Here is a 21,446-nt window from a genome sequence, read left to right on the forward strand (position 1 = left end):
GGAGCAAAATCAAACAAACTCAAAAGCTAGAAGACAAGAAATAACTAAGATCAGAGCAGAAATGAAGGTGATAGAGACACAAAAAAAACCCCTTTAAAAAGTCAACAAATACAGGAGCTGATTTTTTTTTTTAAATCAACAAAATAGACAGAATGCTAGCCAGACTAATAAAAAAAGAGAAGAATCAGATATATGCAAGAAAAAGTGATGAAGGGGATATCATCATCGATTCCACAGAATTATGAACTACCATCAGAGATTACTGCAAACAACTCTATGCACATAAACCAGTAAACCTGGAAGAAATGGATAAACTCCTGGACACTTACATCCTCTCAATACTAAACCAGGAAGAAATTGAAACCCTGAATAGTCCAGTAACAAGGGCTGAAGTTGAGGCAGCAATTAATAGCCTACCAACCAAAAGAAGTCCAGGTCCAGATGGGTTACAGCTAAATTCTACCAGATGTACAAAGAGGAGCTAGTACCATTTCTTCTGAAACAATTCCAAACAATATAAAAAGAGGGAATCCTCCCTAACTGATTTTATGAAACTGACATCATCCTGATACCAAAATCTGGCAGAGACACAACTAAAAATGAAATCTTCAGGCCAATATCCATGATGAACATCATTGCAAAAATCTTCAACAAAATACTGGCAAACCGAATGCAAAAGCACATCAAAAAGCTTATCCATCATGACAAAGTAGGCTTCATTCCGGGGACACAAGCCTGGTTCAAGGTACACAAATCTATAAACATAATCCATCACATAAACAAAACTAAAGACAAAAATCACATGATCCTCTCAATAGATACAGAAAAGGCCTTCAACAAAATTCAACAGCCCTTTATGCTAAAAACTCTCAATAAACTAAGTATCTATGGAATGTATCTCAAAATAATTAAAGCTTTTTATGGCAAACCCACAGCCAATATCATACTGAATGGGCAAAAACTGGAAGCATTCCCTTTGAAATCTGGCACTAGACAAGGATGCCCTCTCTCACCATTCCTATTCAATATAGTATTGGAAGTTCTAGCCAGAGCAATCAGGCAAGAAAAACAAATAAAGGGTATTCAATTAGGAAAAGAGCAAGTCAAATTGTTTCTATTTGCAGATGACATGATAGTGTATTTAGAAGTCCCCATCATCTCAGCCCAAAATCTCCTTAAACTGATAAGCAACTTCAACAAAGTCTCAAGCTACAAAATCAATGTGCAGATACCACAAGCATTCCTATACACCAATACCAGACTACATAAGAGAGCCAAATCATGAGCAAACTCCCATTCACAATTGCTACAAAGAGAATAAAATACTTAGAAATACAACTAACAAAGGATATGAAAGACCTCTTCAAGGCGAACTATAAACCACTGCTCAAGGAAATAAGAGAAGACACAAACAGATGGAAAAACATCCCATGCTCATGGTTAGGAAGAATCAATATCATGAAAATGGCCATACTGTCCTAAGTAATTTATAGATTCAACACTATCCCCATTAAGCTACCACTGACCTTCTTCACAGAACTGGAAAAAAACACCTTAAACTTCATGTAGAACCAAAAGAGAGCCCAGATAGCCAGGACAATCCTAAGCAAAAAGAACAAAGCTAGAGGCATCAAGCTACCTGACTTCAAACTATACTACAAGGCTACAGTAATCAAAACAGCATGGTACTTGTACCAAAACAGAGATACAGACCAATGAAACAGAACAGAGACCTTGGAAGTAACATCACACATCTACAACCATCATCTGATCTTTGACAAACCTGACAAAAACAAGCAATGGGGAAAGGATTCCCTGTTTAATAAATCGTGTTGAAAAAACTGGCTAGTAATGTGCAGAAAGCAGAAACTGGACCCTTTCCTGACACCTTACACTAAAATTGACTCCAGATGTATTAAAAATTTAAATATAAAACCTAACACTATAAAAACCCTAGAAGAAAACCTTGGCAAAACCATTCAGGACATAGCAAGGACTTCATGACTAAAACACCAAAAGCAATGGCAACAAAAGCCAAAATAGACAAATGGGATCAAATTAAACTTAAGAGTTTCTGCACAGAAAAAGAAACAATCAGCAGAGTGAACTGGCAACCAAAAGAAAGGGAAAAAAATTTTGCAACCTACCCATCTTATAAAGGCCTAATATCCAGATTGTACACTGAACTAAAACAGATTTACAAGGAAAAAAACAAACAAACCCATTCAAAAGTGGGTGAAAGATGTGAAGATACTTTTCAAAAGAAGACATTTATGAGGCCAACAAGCATATGAAAAAATGCTCATCATCATTGGTCATTATCAAAACCACATTGAGATACCATCTCACACCAGTTAGAATGGTGATCATTAAAAAATCTGGAGACAACAGATGCTGGAGAGGATGTGGAGAAATAGGAACACTTTTACACTGTTGGTGGGAGTGTAAATTAGTTCAACCATTGTGGAAGATGGTGTGATGATTCCTCAGGGATCTAGAAATAGAAATTCCATTTGACCCAGCAAACCCCTTACTGGGTATATACCCAAAGGATTATAAATTTTTCTATTATAAAGACATATGCACATGTATGTTCATTGTGGCACTCTTAACAATAGCAAAGACCTGGAACCAACACAAATGCTCATTGATGATAGACTGGACAAAGAAAATGTGGCACATATACACCATGGAATACTATGCAGCCATTAAAAAAGGATAAGTTCATGTCCTTTGTAGGGACATGGATGAATCTGGAAACCATCATTCTCAGCAAACTGACAAAAGAACAGAAAACCAAACACTGCATGTTCTCACTCATAGGCAGGTGTTGAACAATGAGAACCCATGGGCACAAGGAGGGGAACATCATACACTGGGGTCTGTTGGGAGATGGGGGGCTAGGGCTGGAATTGCAGGGGGTGGGGAGGTTGGAGAGGGATAACATTGGGAGAAATGCATGATGTAGGTGACAGGGATGGAGACAGCAAACCATCACGGCATGTGTGTACCTTTGCAACAGTCCTGCAAAATCTGCACGTGTACCTGGGTACTTACAGTAAAATAAAATTTAAAAAATCTTCTTTGGCAACACCCTCACAGACATACCCAGGAACAATACTTTGCATCCTTCAATGCAATCATGTTGACACTCAATATTAACTATCACAGGGTGGATTTCCCTTATGCTGTTCTTGCGGTAGTGAATGAGTTCTCATGAGATCTGATGGTTTACAAGTGTCTGGCAGTTTCCCCTTCACTCTCTCTCCTGCCACCATGAAAGACATACTTTGCTTACCACCATGCCATGTCTCTCATTCTGCCATGATTGTAGATTTCCTGAGGCCTCCCCAGCCATGCTTTTGGTACAGTAGGCAGAACCATGAGCCAATTAAATTTCTTCATAAATTACCCAGTCTCAGGTAGAAATCACTCAGTCTCAGGTAGTTCTTTCTTTTTTTGAGATGGAGTTTCACTCTTGTTGCCCAGGCTGGAGTGCGATGGAATGGCCTCGGCTCACCGTAACCTCTGTTGCCTGGTTCAAGTGATTCTGCTGCCTCAGTCTCCTGAGTAGCTGGGATTACAGGCATGTGCCACCATGCCCCACTAATTATGTATTGTTAGTAGATAGACATGGGGTTTCTCCATGTTGGTCAGGCTGGTCTCGAACTCCTGACCTCAGGTGATCCACCTGCCTCAGCCACCCAAAGTGCTGGGATTACAGGCATGAGCCACCATGCCCGGCCCTCAGGTAGTTTTTTATTACAATGTGAGAAGAGCCTAATACACCCTTACACACACAAAAATATATAAAAAGCAGGGAAAATGGAAAAAGCTGTGTTTCCTGTTTGTCTTTCTTTTATATGATGATGGAAAGTCTTTGCCAACATTGTCAACTGGTTTGGTCTTAAGTGCTACCGGTCAGGATTTTAATACAAGCCAACGCCGTGGCAGCAAGGGAGGCCAGACAAGCAAGGAACTGGCATTTCAGCCTCTGTAGGCTTTGGAAGGGCGGCCGTACAGGACAGGAAGGAGGCTGGCGATGCTGTTGGGTAGGCTTCAGTCTTTTCAGGAACCCTCCTTCACTTTCTGTACTTTCATGTGGTGAGGTTAGTGCTGAAATTCTTCTCCAAACATACGTATTTAACTCCTGACTTCCTGTTGAATTGTCACTTTGCATTACAGAGGTAGTAGGATAAGGTTAATTATTTTTTTAGAAAACATAGTTGTAACTGCTATTTAAATTCTACCAAGTGTCAGGTTCTGTGTTGAGTACTTGATATACATTATACTATTTAATAAAGCATTGTTTCTGAAAATTGCTGATGATCGTCTCGTTACCTTCCAAAGCACTGCATTTTAGTATGAATAAAAATAAAGCTGGATGATAGAAGCCACTGTGAATCAATTTTCAATATGCTCAAGAATCAACATTACAGAAAGCAGACATCTTATTATCTTGGCCAAACTACATAAAGTGTTGGCTTAGCTTTTAGCTATGTCTTCAGATCGATTCTGATAATGGTGACAGAAAACACAATGGAAAACTAAAACATATCTGGCATTTTCCTGTCAAATGAAGCAAACACTCCTTGGGAAATGAAACATTGGTCAAGAATTTAGATAAATTCACCAGGACTATTCCAAGACTTATCGAAATCTCTCCAACTTCTTCTCATTTGCTTACATATTTGCTGCAGAAGTTGTGCACTCTGCCAGTTATCTGCAATGCTTAAATTGCTGTACTTTCTACTTTGGAACGTGGGCTTGCCTGTAAATCTGCTGAGCTTACGGAATTAATGTTTGGAAACTTTACTAAAACTGCCACCACCCTCAAGCAAGTGTCCAGACTACAGATACAATAGAAGCTACTGTGGATGTAGTAAAGAAAGTTATTGAGGTGGCGTGCGGTGGCTCATGCCTATAATCCTATTTGGGAGGCCGAGGCGGGTGGATCATGAGGTCGAGAGATTGAGACCATCCTGGTCAACATGGTGAAACCCCGTCTCTACTAAAAAATACAAAAATTAGCTGGCCATGGTGGCAAGTGCCAGTAGTTCCAGCTACTCAGGAGGCTGAGGCAGGAGAATTGCTTGAACCCAGGAGGCAGGGGTTGTGGTGAGCCAAGATCGCGCCATTGCACTCGAGTCTGGGTAACAACAGCGAAACTCCGTCTCAAAAAATAAAAGAAAAAAAGAAAGTTATTGAAAGAATTGTCCAGTGAAACTAGACAGATGCCACATCACACACATGGCAGAGATGGAGTCAGGTCTGTTCTTTAACCAATTGTGCAGGATTTCTCAATTCTTGGCGACATCTGTGCTTCTAGATGTATAGGCTCAACAGACTATAGCATCATTTGTTATCGAACTTGGGTGGCCAAATAAATAACATAAGGAGCCTGTGAAAAATATAGTGTAATTTTTTTCAAAATGTCTATTCAATCAATCCATGTTAAAGTAAACAAACCTACATTTTTAACCCATCTCCATGTACTTTTGAAGTAGATAGACCACAAACCACAATTTGAGGAACATTGGCCTAGATGCTGCTTGCTTGACATTTGCTTTGCAACTTTAAGTTATAAAATTTTGTCTTTGCAAGTAATTATGAATTTGGCCTAAAAGAGGACTCCTTTAAAACTGAGGATAAAGAGGCTAAGTTATGCAATAGTTAAAAATCAGATAAATGAAGGTGACATTACCATGTTGACCGGCATGAGGTTTGTATATACACATACACACACACCAGCCAGGTGACCTACCATAGGCAGAAGCTTTGTATTTGTCCATATGCACATTGATAATTAAAGACATACCCGAGACTGGGAAGAAAAAGAGGTTTAATTGGTGTGACAGTTTCACATGGCTGAGGAACCCTCAGAATCACGGTGGGAGGCAAAAGGCACTTCTTCTGTGGTGGCAGCAAGAGAAAATGAAGAAGAAGCAAAAGTAGAAACCACTGATAAACCCATCAGATCTCATGAGATTTATTCACTATCATGAGAATAGCATTCAATTACCTCCCCATGGATCCCTCCCACATGTGGGAGTTCTGGGAGATACAATTCAAGTTGAGTTTTGGGTGGGGACACAGCCAAACCATATCAGGCTTTAAGAAAAATTTCAGCTTCATCACTTAGCAAATGAATTATCCAGTGTAGAAGAGACATAGTTTAAAGAAAATTATACCTATCTTAATACCACCCCAAACATCTACAATCAAGCCCCCTAATAGTTCTTTACCTACTGGTGTAGCAAAGATAAACTGAAGGTACCCTCTTCCAGAACATTTTATATTAATGTTAGCGTAAATGTTGAATAGCCAAGGACTTAAGAATGCTTACATATTGCAAGATTTCCAAGAAAGATACATGGAAAATAGAGGAGGAGGGTGCTTGGAATAAAAGAACCACTAAGTTAATGGCAGCATGAGAGCCTCATTCCATTTCACTCTGTTACATGACAGAACTGGAACAAGTGTGCTTTTGTCTGTAGACCTAAACTGGACATTCAGCTCCCTTCCTGTAAATCAAAATGTTGAGACAATTATATTTGCTAAATGCATAAAAGGAGGGAGGGAGGAAGAGATGGAAGACAGAGAGGAGGATACAGAGAAGAGAGAAAAGAGAAAAAAGAAAATGAGTGAGTGGTAAAATGGAGAGTAGGGCCTGACCTGAAATAGTCACACCATAGTCTAGGGCAAATTGAAAAATAAGGAACCTAATTATTTGGGATGGTAGGCTCTTCCTATAATAAATCTACTTAGTATATAAAGAGAAGTCACAGGGGAGAGGGGCAGATGCCATTTCCACCTTTAAGGACATTAGCCATGCCTATAACAGTATGGCCCAAGGAGAACTTTAGAATCTGAACAGTCTTATCAGCGCCTGTTTATTGGCAGCAAGTTCAAAAGAATTGGAAAGTGGAAGAGAAGTGCAAGTTTGTTCCTGTTATGGTTTTCTTGATAATTGGTTTTGACATTGAGAAGGAATGTCCCATCTCTTTCTTTACCTCTATTCACCATTCTAAAGCTTATCCGTCTTTTAAGGTTCAGTTCAAACCCCTTCTCCTGCCTGACATGTTCACACACTTTTTTCCAGCCTGATTTTGTGGCACACATCTATGCCACTCATTTGCCAGCTCACCATGGGACAGATTTTGAGCATTACACTTCTGTCAAAGTAATCTAACTCTTGTATGAATTCACAGGACAATCAGAAGAGGATCTTAGATATGTTATTATGTCTTGTCTCTTAACCGAAGTCTCTGTTTCTCAAACACGGCAACTGTCCTTTGAATATTTTGGTCATCTTTGTGTCACTCATAATGTATAATTTAGACACTTCCTTTCTTATGAACATTCAATTTACAAACTTTCATAGTCAGAAAGGTTCTTATGAAAAGTGAAGGAATTCACCAACCAACCACAGCTCTTTGGGTGTGGACTCCTGAGATGTGACAATCGAGTCTCTTATTAAATAATAGCATATCTAAAGTATCACATTACAACTTCCTTGTGATTTTAAAAAATGAAAAAGAAAGAATATTTAGAAAATGTCTCAGAGGATTAAAAATCAGAAATTTCAAATAGTCACAGTTCTTTTCCAAGACTTATCTTTATATTAATTGGCTCATAAAGATTGCTTGTAAAGTATTCCAAAACATTTTAATTTAATTTTCTTAAATTTTCATTTATTTATTTCTAAGACAGCATCTCCCTTTGTCACCCACCCCCCCCCCCGCCCCGAGGCTGGAGCACAGTAGTGCAATCTACTTCACTGCAACGTCTGCCTCTCAGGTTCAAGTGATTCTGGGGCCACAGCCTTCTAAGTAGCTAGGGCTGCAGGCACATGCCACCATGCCTGACTACGTTTTGTATTTTTAATAGGGACAACGTTTTGCCATGTTGGCCAGGCTGATCTTGACCTCCTCGCCTCAAGAGATCCCACCACCTCAGCCTCCCAAACTGTTGGGATTACAGGCATGAGCCACTACCCCTGACCTCAGTATTTCAGGACTTTTCAATAAACAAACTAATAACTAGCCTTTTGAATCCTGATTGAATCACAAGTTAATGAATATTTAGTACCCTGAACACCATATAATAATTACTCAGTACATTTAATTTGATTTTAACTGCTTTGACTCTACAACCACATTTTATTATTTTCAATGCTAAGCATCACATTCCCTGTTTCTTTTATAAACCCCTGAAAAGACCAAGCCCTGTGTTAAACAACATTGTCAGCCCTGGACAGAAAATCAGTTAACAAATCAGCATCAAAACAAGCCCACAGCACATGCATGTGCGTGTGACCCTACATGTGAATGCAAACAGATTGGTATTTAACACATTTCAATAGTCCTGAAAATTCAGATTGATCCTTAATGCAATTCACAAGTCTGAGTGCTGCAAATAGCCACCACCTTTTGGGGCCATTTGGAGACCGTGAGCATCAGGTAAGCAGCAGAGTCTCTTACAAATCTGTGTTTCTAGAAACACCTTGTCATAAGGAACAGGAAAGCAATGTTGAGTGGCCAATACTTCTGAGAAAGCATTTTGGAAAAAGGGAAGGAACAAACCTTGAGAAGATCCTCGGGCACTTGAATGCAGCAGAATGTGCAGGTTCAGATCCAACAACCCGGTTTACTCAGCTAGAAGCACCCAGGAAGTACATCGCTTTGGGTACCTAGCGACGTACCCTAGACTCTCTGTGCCTCAGTTTATTATGTTTATTCCGTTTCTGTGAATTTCTGTGCCTCAATTTACTCTACTATGAAATGGGGGTGACAAGAATAGCAAGACCTCTCTCGTACAGACACTCTGAGGCTTAAGAGTGTCCGTGCATTCGAAGTGTGTAGAGCTTCTGTCTGTCACCTAACAAATGCTCAGTGTCAGCTACTGTTTTCTTGGTGTTGGGTTTAGACTCTAGTCCTGGTTCCGCTGATATGGTGCCTTGTGACTGCATTTTACCTCATCTTAGAAATGAAAATATTTAAACTAGATGAACTCTGTTGCTAATTCTAACTTGGGTTGTTCAAAAAAGACAATACGTATGGTACTTGGGAGAAGAATACAGGTAAGAAAAATCCAGAGCAGATTAGATTAATTGACAGAAACGATCCTGCCTCCTTTTCCACAGCCAAAATGCACAGCAACTAAGAGAGGGAATGGGATATAGGAAGAGTTAGCGACAATATAAAAAGAAGAGGCCATATTTCATTTAGGGCTCTATTACTTTTATTAACAGGGAGACAAATTCACTCAAAACTTTTAATTCTTCAAATAATAAGAGCATCATAAACACCATTATCTGTTTGCTTGTGCCTGTACCGTTTGCTGGAATTCCTCAGATTAAAACAACAGCCTCTAACGTTACAGGAAAAAGATGGAGTGAGAAAGGCTTAATGCAATTCAAGATATTCAAAGGTAAAAAGCTGCAAATGAAAATTATCACAATGAGCAAGAATAAAATTATTATAAAACTGTCACATTTCTAATATTTCATATCACTTCTGACCATAAGCTCTGCAGCTATAAAAGCAATATCTTTTCCTCCCCAGTGTGCAGCAGTGATGGTTTGCATTCTTCAAGGCTTATGATGTTAAAATGCCTTTAATTATGTTCTGGATAGCTATTCGTAAGGCATTCTTAAACCTCTCCAAGGTCAGTGTCTTCCTTCTCACTGATTCTCAGATCGTCACTCTATGATTCTAGCTACACTGACACAATTTTCATTTTATCCCTGGGAAAGACACAATTGCTGAATTGGTCACACTGGCATCCGGGACGGGAGCAACTATTGTCCCGAAAGGTTGCTTTGCTGGGCACTTGATGTCTGCATTGGTCTCCTCTGTCATTCTTTAGAGGTCAGCCAAATAGAAAATTCAGATTGGTACTTAATGCAATTCAAAAGTCCAAGCACTGCAAACAGCCACCACCTTTTGGGGCCATTTGGAGACCCTGAGTATCAAGCAGATGGTAAGCGGCAGAGTCCCTTATAGATTTGTGTTTCTGGCGACACCTTGTAATGCGGAACAGGAAAGCAATGCCAATCACAATGCTTGTTAGGCACCTTGAAAACTGAAAGTGTAAGTTTAGCCATAGTTTATTCTGAATTTAAACAATTGCTAGCTATGCTGTATACAGTAATAGACTTTACTCTCTCTCAAACCATTAATTTAAATGCTCAGGCACCAGAACCCAAAAAAAGAATCAACTTCATGGATCGCTGGCCTTGTTAGCAAGTAGAAAATGGGATAAGTTATATTTCAGAACCACTGGCTTACCAAGTTCTGTGTTAAGTCAGGGATTTCCTTTTTATTCACACACACACACACACTCATACACACGCGCGCGACCCATACATCTGTTTTCCCTGTGTGAAATTTCTGAAAGGCTGTGAAAAGCTCAAAGCCACACAGAAAGACCAAGTACAGAGTGGGGTATAGATGCATCATTTCCAGGGGCTACCCATGTAGTAAGGAATGACTTCTTTTTCTTTTAGTAATTTTTTTTTTTTTTTTTTTTTTTGAGACGGAGTTTTGCTCTTGTTACCCAGGCTGGAGTGCAATGGTGCGATCTCGGCTCACCACAACCTCTGCCTCCTGGGTTCAAGCAATTCTCCTACCTCAGTCTCCTGAGTAGCTGGGATTACAGGCATGCGCCACCATGCCCAGCTAATTTTTGTATTTTTAGTAGAGACGGGGTTTCACCATGCTGACCAGGATGGTCTTGATCTCTTGACCTCGTGATCCACCCGCCTTGGCCTCCCAAAGTGCTGGTATTACAGGCGTGAGCCACTGCACCTGGCCTAATTTTTAATAATAATTTAATGTGATTTTTCTGATTATTAAGAAATTTTTCTGATTATTACACTGACTATAGGAAATTTTGAAAATACAGAAATATTATAAAGTAAGTTCTGCTACCCAGAAACTCCCCCAATCACATTCTGATTTATCTTTAACGGGTCACTTTCCTAAGTGTTGCTGCATTGTTAAATTGTTTTACAGCTGTTCATTTCTAGCCTAGCTCTAATAATAACCATTAATTACTTTGCTTATTTATTTGTTGGTTGTCTGTTACCTAGCCCTGTCCCAAAACCCTCTTCCCTCACTGGAATGTACACTCCCAAGAGGAAAAGAGTTTAGTCCTATTCCTTGATTTCACAGAACCAGGAACATATCTGGCACTCAATAGATTACTGAATGTAAGAATTAACTGAGATACCATTGAGCATGTAACTTTAGCTCTTAGCTTTCCCTCACAACATTGTAACAATATAATGAGTGCATCTTGGAATTAACGGAGAATCTACATCAGTCCACTATCCCATCAATCTCACCACTAACTCCAAGCACTGCAAGAGTGGGCAGTTGCATACAGGTTTCGATGGGCTTCAGGCAGGCATAGTTGGAGAGGGTCTCATGCAGACTTTTGCTTCCAGCCTGAAGGCTTCTCTGATTCTACAAACAGGGGCACTCATGGGGACCCTATATACAACCTGAAGTTGTGCACGAGAGGCCACTCTTGACCAAAGAGAGGCAGGATCTCCCCATTTTGTTACTGAGAAAGATACTTGTGACCTCTGTTTTATAAGAGCCCTCTGAAGGTCCTGCTGGGTTTGAACTCCAGTCAGCCATGAACAACACAAAAACACATCCTTTTGTTGGCTATTTCTCTGTCATTCCCTTGTGTTCACCATACCTGCACCATGGAATCTCACCCTAAAAAAAAGACCTGCACACAAGCCTTCATCTCAGATTCTCCTTCCAAAAGGACCAGCCTAAGAAAAACAGCATTTTACATATTATGATAAGTTATTCTAAGCATAATTTAGATGGATGTATAGTATTCTACTAATACCAATTACTATAATCTGTGTAATCATATTTTAATATTTCTGGACATGTAGGTGGTTGATGCCTTCTTAAAAATAAAGCTGTGATGATCATCTTCATATGTAAAGACTTTTCTTCATTTAGAAAAGTAAGTCAGCAGTAAGAATGCTTTTTCAGCTTTTGATCAAATTGACAAATTACTTTTGAACAAAGACTGTCCCACTTTATGGTCTCAGTAGCAAAAAGAAGCCTGTTTCTTTCATTGCACCCTTGCCAGGACCGAGTATTGCCTCAAATTTATTTTTGATAAAGTGGGAGATAGAAATAATCTTTATTTTAATTTTCATTGTTTTTATTTCTATTATTTCTCACTTAGTAATTCTGTTGTCTCGTCTCAAAAAACAATACTTTTAGAAATTTGTGAGACTTGGATTTACATATACTCTATGACTTGAGCCATGTCACCTAACAGATGACCATCAGAGTAACTGAGGGTTGGAGAGGAAATTTGAGGGAAGTTGTAGGTTGCAACAAAAATGAGAAAAGAGCTCTTCAATGTAATAATAAATGTGGATGCCTACTACATGCTGAGCATATTGGGAGATGTTAGAGATCCACAGATGAAAAATGCACAAAACTGTCATTTTGAAGCTAATAGTCTAATGATCATGCCGAAGAGAGAACTGAATGTCTGAATTGAAATCATTTTAGAGGAAAATTACAGAGGAACTTTCATTATATTTGGTTTGACTGGATAGGGGAAAAACTAGTCCACAATCTGCCCCCCAATCCTAGTTGATTAGAAAAAGTGGATTTTCCGTTTCCATTTAGTTTAGCATTGGAAGAAATTAGATAATGTTGGTGGTTTAGAGCTGGGTATAACTGAAGCTCCAGTGATAACAAAAAGGGTAGACGGCAATGTGATATTTTAATAGGAAAGCATGAGCATAGGCGTCAGGCAGTTCTGGTTTCAAGGTGAAATTTAACCACTTCTAGCTTATGGCCTTGGGCAAGTTAATTTCTCTAGTCTCCAGTTTTCTTATCTGTGAAATGAAAATTATAATACCTTCCTGCCAAGGTTGTTATGAGACTTTAAATAAGATAGTATGTGGAAAAGACTGGCAAATTATGTCACAAAATAACGAATAAAAGCCATTAAGAAAAACGGTTAATTTTTTGAATCAAAGACAAAATATTCCTCCTAAGATTATGGACTGCCAGGAAACTGGCTAGCCATATGCAGAAAGCTGAAACTGGATCCCTTCCTTACACCGTATACAAAAATTAACTCCAGATGGATTAAAGGTTTACACATAAGACCTAACACCATAGAAAACCCTAGAAGAAAACCTAGGCAATACCATTCAGGAAATAGGCATAGGCAAGGATTTCATGACTAAAATATCAAAAGCAATGGCAACGAAAACCAAAATAGACAAATGAGATCTAATTAAACTAAGAGCTTCTGAACAGAAAAAAAAAAAAACCCTATCATTAGAGTGAACTGACAACCAACAGAATGGGAAAAATTTTTTCCAATCTGCCCATCTGACAAAGGGCTAATATCTAGAATCTAAAAAGAACTTAAACAAATTTACAAGAAAAAAAAACCCATCAAAAAGTGGGCAAAGGATACGAACAGACACTTCTCAAAAGAAGATATTTATGCAGCCAACAAACCTATGAACAAAAGCCCATCATCACTGGCCATTAGAGAAATGCAAATCAAAACCACATTGAGATATTATCTAACGCCAGTTAGAATGGTGATCATTGAAAAAACCAGGAGACAATAGATACTGGAGAGGATGGGTCAAGAAATAGGAACACTTTTTTTTTTTGAGACGGAGTTTTGCTCTTGTAACCCAGGCTGGAGTGCAATGGCACGACCTCGGCTCATGGCAACCTCCGCCTCCTGGGTTCAGGCAATTCTCCTGCCTCGGTCTCCAGAGTAGCTGGGATTACAGGCACACACCACCATGACCAGCTAATTTTTTTTTATATATTTTTAGTAGAGACGGGGTTTCACCATGTTGACCAGGATGGTCTCGATCTCTTGACCTCGTGATCCACCCGCCTCGGCCTCCCAAAGTGCTGGGATTACAGGCTTGAGCCACCATGCCCAGCCAGGAACACTTTTACACTGTTGGTGGGAGTGTAAATTAGTTCAACCATTGTGGAAGACAGTGTGGTGATTCCTCAAGGATCTAGAACTAGAAATATCATTTGACCCAGCAATCCCATTACTGGGTGTATACCCAAAGGATTATAAAACATTCAACACCAAACACATGCACATGTATGTTTACTGCGGCACTGTTCACATTAGCAAAGACTTGGAACCAACCCAAATGCCCATCAAAGATAGACTGGATAAAGAAAATGTGGCACATATACACCAGGGAATACTATGATCCATAAAAAAAAGATGATTTCATGTCCTTTGCAGGGACATGGATGAAGCTGGAAACCATCATTTTCAGCAAACTGACACAGAAACAGAAAATCAAACACCATATGTTCTCACTCATAAGTGCGTGTTGAAAACGAGAACACATGGACACAGGGAAGGGAACATCACACACTGGGGCTGATGGGAGGTTTGGGGGCTAGGGGAGGGACAGCATTAGGAGAAATACCTAATGTATATGTATACCACCACCACTAGGGGGTGGGGGGATTGGGGAGGGCTAACATTAGGAGAAATACCTAATGTATATGATGAGGGGATGGATGTAACAAACCACTATGGCACGTATATACCTACATATCAAACCTGAACATTCTGCACATCAGGAGACAACAGATGCTGGAGAGGATGAGCTTAAAATATAATATCCCAGAACATAAAGTATAATAAAAAAATAGATCAATGCCATATTTAGTATAAGAAAATAGACCTAAATCCAGAGTCTAAAAAATGGGGGAAAGGCTGCAGAAGACACAAACAATGAAGAAGGTAAGAAGTAGAAACAGAATTAAAAAGGGTCGACTAAGGAGAAATTACCCAAATTTTTCAAGAATGAAACATGTAAAAAGGCCACTTAAAAGTTATATGCTGGACAATGCTGAGATATAACCCTGCCTTTTTCTCCTAAACTACCACAAAATTGACAACTTTAAAAAATATTCTATGTATGTAGTCTACTGTAAGTTAACTAAAAGGTACACATAGATTGAAGGTGATTAGAAGATCTCTTTTTCCACAGTCAGGACCAGTTCACTGAAAAATGTGTTTTATTGAGTAATTATAAAAGTGATGCATACATACCTAAGATATTAGTAGCTACAAATCTTTGGATTTGAATCCATGTCTTCTCTTCAGATTAAGTCTCTCAAGTTGACTTCCTTGTCATCTCTCTTACATAAACAATACTGGTAATGCAGCATTAATTTCCATTCTGGTTTCCTCAAAGAGCTTATAGAAAGTTGAAATCCAAGCATTGTTTTAAACGCTAGAAGCATATATTTTTTTAAATCCAGATTCATATTTTCTTTGCCAATGAAAGTTTCCTATACATTTAATAAATTTCTTATTTATTTGCATCTAGTCATTTACTTGTGCCAATAATGATATCATAAGTACTCTGAGAAACTTTGCTTTTAGATATAATTTACTTCTTTTTTTCTTGCCCCCCACGTGTCTCTCTCTCTCAGTTTAATGGTAGACACTTTAATATTATCTGGAACAATGAATGTGGTGGCCACACATTAATGTGATTTTTATCCTGAGTCATTTTATCTATTGGCAGGCTTTGCTCGTTGCTCCTTTTAGATCCTTTGGCTTTCCCAATTCTGCAAGGTTATGAGTTTCTAGAACCTCTATATTCCCTTTTATTGTGCTTTGAAGGTAATCCTATCTTTCTTGAACAAATCGTATTTTTAAAAATATTGTCATAGGCCTCCGCCTACCTAGAGGAGAACTGGGCCCTGGGAGGAAGAAGGATGAAGAAGAAGAAAGACCATATGATAGGCCACAAAGTAAGTCTCAGCAAATTTAAGAAAATCAAAATTATATCAAGTACTCTCTCCGACCACAGTGGAATGAAATTGGAAATCAAATCCTCTTCAAAGGAGGCAATCAGATATGCATTTATCTCAGTGAGCAGAGGGGTGACTTTGAATAGAACGGGAGGCAGGTTGGCCATAAACAGTTCCTAGCTTGACTTTTCCATTTAGTTTAGTGATTTGGGAGCCCCATGATTTATTTTCCTTTCACAGTATATGCATCTATCTGGATGTGTTCTCTCTGAGGAGGAGAGGAGAGAAGAGAAGACCTCGTAGAATTGAGTGCTCCTGGTTTGAGTTCTTATAGGCTGCTCTGGATCTTGGATACGGATTTGTCTGACAGCAATGCTTGCATTGTTAAGAGTGTATGTGTTAACTGCCTTAGTACTTGTGGGCACACAAAATTTCATTCTTTAAGGGCTATATCTCTTCCCATACAGCATTTTCCACCATGAAAAGCAAAGCAACAGGTTACTTTTTAACAAAAAGATGATAGTTAATAAGGCTTGCATTTATTTGAATGTTTCCTGAATAGTGTCTGCTCAGCTCCCTGAAGAAAGTAGGATTAAAAAAAAAGGTATACTGTTTAATAAAATATGCAAGGAGTTAAAACATTAAAATTGCTATTATCAGTATTACCATTATCAGTAGGGAAGTTGTATACCTAATTCTTCACACATTATGGAAAAAAATTAAAGCATTATGTGTAATACAATGTCAAAGACAGTGTTAATAAAAAAAATTAACTACAGGAAATTGAAAAAGTGAAAGAATGGAATTCTACAAGAACAGATTTGAAAGACAGTAGCAAGCAATCAAATATTGTCAGCTTCTGGAATTAATACAGAGTTCTCTACTGTAGAGATCTGAAAATTTTCATTCACAGAAATTCTACCTATGGTCATTTGCATTTTCATGAGTGACATGTAAAATGACCAGTTTTTAAAATGGAATTTTGTCTTTAGCTTGATGACAAATCAACAAGTAAGAGATGTCCAAAAACGTATTCATGCAAATGATCACAACTTGCCAGACACTTTACTGGGCCAATGAGAAATACAAGAACAAAATGACCAGGATTCCTGCTCAGCTGGATGAGTGAAGGAAGTAAGTAAAGAGGTTCTATGTTTATACAGTGAGTCCTTGTCTCTCAGTCTGTCTCATATTACTTGCATAATGAAATTTTAGTTGAATGATGACTATGAGGTTGATAGGTCCAAGTATTTTTTGAAACACCAAGGAGTAGGTAATATCTGAGCTAAATATTGAAGGAAAAATGAGGGCATTTCCAAGTGGAGAAATATTTATCTAACTGGGATGAAAGAAGAGAAAGATTGCTTTCTCCACTGAAAATTTAAGCCAACACATGAGTTATGGATACGTAAATCCTGAGAAGTTCTGAGTGCTTGCAATGAGGGTGGAGATCAGACGTGGAGGTAGATTGAGACGTATTACGGAAGATATCTATTCCAGAATGAAGAGCTTGCATTTTCTTCAACAGAAGAACCTGATGCTTCAGGGGATTTTTTGCAGGGATGTACTTGATGCAGGTTTGTTTCTTTTTCTTTTTTTTTTTTTTTTTTTTTGCAGGTTTGTTTCTATCAGGAGGAGAGCTCATGTGGCAGCCTGGAGGATAAATTGGGAGAAGGGTACCACATCCTAGGCCCTGTGTTTGTAGCCATACCAAGAAGGAAAAGACACTGTCATTGCCTTTCTAGGTACTTACAGCGTAGTAGAAGAAGCAGGTAAAATCAGAGGACAAAAAAAAATTGTGTATAACAAGTGTTATGATAAAGGTATGCACAGTGGTGCTTTGGAACTACAGATGAGAAACACCTACCTTCTTCTTTTTTGTTGTTGTTAAAATCATTTTTTTTACTATAGGTTCTGGGGTACATGTGCAGATCATGCAGGATTGTTGCGTAGGTACATATATGGCAAGGTGGTTTGCTGCCTCCGTCTCCCCATCACCTATACCTGGCATTTCTCCCCACTTTATCCCTCCCCACCCCTCCCGTCCCTCCGCTAGCCTCCCGCAACAGACCCCAGTGTGTGATGCTTCCCTCCTTGTATCCATGTGTTCTCGTTGTTCCACACCCACCTATGAGTGAGAACATGCATTGGAGGAACACCTACCTTATAATGGAGAAGTTGCAGAGGGCTTCCAGGAGAAAATGTCAACTAAACTGCATCTTGGAACTTAAATAAAGCCATATATGATGGACTTGACTTTATACTCCAGCCACATCACGGGTTTAAGAGATCATAACTGAATTGTATTCAACTGCATGTATTTTTTGGAATATAGCAGGGTATAAATACAAGAATAATTAATTTAATACATCATTAACATCACAAGAACAGTATTTAATCTTGTTAAACACAGAAATGCTTAATTGTTAGTCATGCACAGAAAGTGCTTATCAAGGTCTGGACACCAAAGAAACTTCAAGAGAATTGACAGAAGTGCCTGAACTGTGGCAGGTGGAATTCCCACAATGGGAAAATGGTTAGAATGGGTGATATATCTCTAAGCCCCTTTGAGTGCTGATACCTTCCAACTCAAGAAGCTTTTAGCTTAATTGTTGAAGCAGATTTTTCATGCCAGAAAAAAAATAAAGGACTAAAGCAAGACTCAAAAACAGCAGGAATAGGTGGGTTGGTACGAACTTAAACTTCCATGGGGTTCTGAGAAACAAACCTAGAAAGGTAAGCCAAAGGGTTTTGGGCAGAGAGAACAGTCTGTACTGAAGATAATGACACAAGCAAAAGCATGGTTTCTCTTTTTCTCCTCCTTTTATTCCTTCTTTCCTTCCAATTGATATTCGCTGAGCTTAGACATTTTTTTAAAAAATCGAAACATAATTTCTTCCCTGGAAGTGCTTGCAGTTGAGTGAAAGAACACCAAAGGGAAACCTTCCTTCCCCTCTTAAGTCTTATTCTACCTTCTGGAGGCAGAAATAGGGGTCGATCAGGGAATACATCCCAAAAGATGTAATGCCCAAGCTAAATCCTGAAGGAGCTTAGAAAGTATTCCAGACAGAAAAATAGCTTATGCCAAAGCAGGATCCAGAGTGTGGTGTCTTCAAGAAACTGCAAGGATTTGCCTATAGCAGAAACTTGGAATGTGTTGGAGAGGGATGAGGGGTAACATCAGAGGGGCATTCTAATGATATCTCCCAAGACAGGGGACTGACCTGGCTTGTATGAGGGAACAGTAGGAAATCAGGTTGAATAGGTCATTTAAGGTCATGCTAGCTAGAGGACAGCAGATGGACTTTACATAAAAACGGTTCCTGATTGTCCTTCAGAACTGTGTTTGCTAAGCAGTTTTGCACACTTGAAAGCAATCTGGGTACATTTAAGCCTTCCAACTATAGTTTGTGTTACCTGTAATTATTATTAATTAAGGCAGAGGCTCGTGTATATGAAAGGAGTCTGAAAATCTACAGGGTTCGTTTTTGTATTTGTCAACTTTTATTTGAAAACAGCAGGTGAAATTCTGATTTGAGCAACGTTTAGCCTCAAACTATCATGCAGATTGTTTTGGTAACTATGTAATTGCAAAAGACTGCTTTGGTCGAAGCTCCTGAACACTTTTTATTGCTAATTTTGGCAATAAACCTGTTAATTAGTTAATTGTAAAACATTAGTGAATCAAGCAAAAAGAATCCATCTGTTTATAAAATTTCAAAGATCTCTTCTGGGCATAACATTGAAAAACAAGAGCTGGCCTGCACTATATTGCCTACTAACTGCAAACCATTGCTTTTGAATATTTGCACAGTCTCCTCCTAGGGCTAAAAGGTGATATTTTAATGCAATCATTTGCTGTACTTTAAGGTAATTTTGTAGGCTCATGGTGCTGCATACAATTGGTTTGGGGACTGCTGGAAACTGGAAAATTGGTAAGAGATATACAAATTTTTCATCTATTTCCCAAGCTGAAACAAGAAATAATTAGCCAAGCAGAAAGGAAGCAGGAAGGTATTCAACATAGAGAAAAAACTATTTTAAAAGAAAGGAGAAAAAATGTCAAAGAACTGTACAAATTCCTAAGCAAATAGTACATACATCTAGGAGAAGAACAAGAGAGAAGACAGGTGAGCCTGATAGGAACCAGACTGTGAAAAAGTGAAATTTCCATACAAAAACTAGTCGGGTGTGGTGTTAGGCGCTGGTATTTCCAGCTACTCAGGAGGCTGAGGCAGGAGAATTGCTTGAACCTGGGAGGTGGAGGTTGCAGTGAGCCAAGATAGTGCCATGGCACTCCAGCCTAGGCAACAGAGTGAGACTCCATCTCTAAATTAATTAACTAATTATAGATTAGACTTCTGAACAGGAGCATCCAAGGGTTGAAAACCTTTCAACATCCCACCTCTTATTCATGCTTTCCCTTTCTGTGGACCTTTTTGTGTCTTCATGCCACCACTCGTGTCAACACCATGGGGGACTGAGTCATCATTAACTCCCACGCTCATATCTCTGACTTTACTAATGCAGACCTACATACAAGTTGTGGGTCAAAATTATATTTATTTTGTGATTTTAAGGTCTTGTTTGCTTTCATATTCCTACTGGGGTTCCTAATGGGCAATTACTAAGAACTGTGATCCGTTCACAAAGTTCTCACTTAACTACTCAGGAAAACTTAAGAAAGAAGAGGTACCATGATGTGATGAGTTGGAAAGAGCACTCAGTAGGGAGTCAGGAAATCTAGCCTCTAACAAGTATTGAGAGCCATGTAGCTTTTAATTTTATTTAATGTCTTTAAGTCCTAGTAGCTTCAACTATGAAAGCAGAAGAGTCGGGCCAGATATCATTTTAGGTTCCTTCCAGTTGAAGTATTCTGGATTTTATTTCCCAGGTTGCTTTGCGGGCATCATTTGCTTCCAGCCCAGGCAAGCAGAGGCCAATGCTATTATGACTTGACAGCTGGAGCAATAGACAAAGAATTAAAGCTTCCCTAAGTGATCTTGATCCTCCTTTTTTTGTAAATAAATGAAAAGACTTCATTTTCCAAAGCAAATCCTAAGTCGCAGATGTCATTTTTTCCTTCATGGGAAGGTTAAAAAAATAGCATTTAAAAATATATCAGCATGTAACATTTCATTTGTTTCCATACTGTCTGATTTAAGGATAAAGATCTTATTTCAATACTGAAAGCAAAACCTTCTAAATTCATCTAGCTTACAGGATCATTTACATATCCAATGAAACATTTATTTTATCTGACCAGAAATGAAGATGATACAACATTCTTGGCTGAGATTAAAAATATATAAGAATGGAATATTGATGGCAATACACAATATAGAGAAGAACAGCCCAGATGAAGCACTGTGGATGCTGATAAGAATGAAATGCTTCCTAGCTAAAGTGAAATGATAACCTCAAAAGATATAGATTAATGACAGTAGTCTCCAAGATTGAAAAAGGAGAGGCGAGGATAAAAGAGGAATAAATTTAAGCATTTCAACAAAGGATGGAGAAATTTAAAGGATAATGTTAATTGAATTATGTGTTGTAACCAGATAATACTCTATTATTCAAAGATGAAAGCCACAGTCATATCAAATCATCTAGTGGAAA

At 38.7% G+C, this 21,446-nt stretch overlaps 1 long non-coding RNA gene across 1 annotated transcript in view; it reads left to right on the forward strand.

Moving 5' to 3' along the window:
* Positions 1–20,099, forward strand: part of LOC118152341 (uncharacterized) — a 195,281-nt gene extending 175,182 nt beyond the window's left edge. The window contains exons 2-3 of the long non-coding RNA XR_004741023.3: positions 16,820–16,961; positions 17,445–20,099. This is a non-coding gene — a long non-coding RNA (uncharacterized LOC118152341). The remainder of the gene's footprint in view (positions 1–16,819; positions 16,962–17,444) is intronic.
* Positions 20,100–21,446: the final 1,347 nt, after the last annotated feature.

Source organism: Callithrix jacchus, chromosome 3 (assembly GCF_049354715.1).
Source record: "Callithrix jacchus isolate 240 chromosome 3, calJac240_pri, whole genome shotgun sequence".
NCBI classification, from domain to species: domain Eukaryota; kingdom Metazoa; phylum Chordata; class Mammalia; order Primates; family Cebidae; genus Callithrix; species Callithrix jacchus.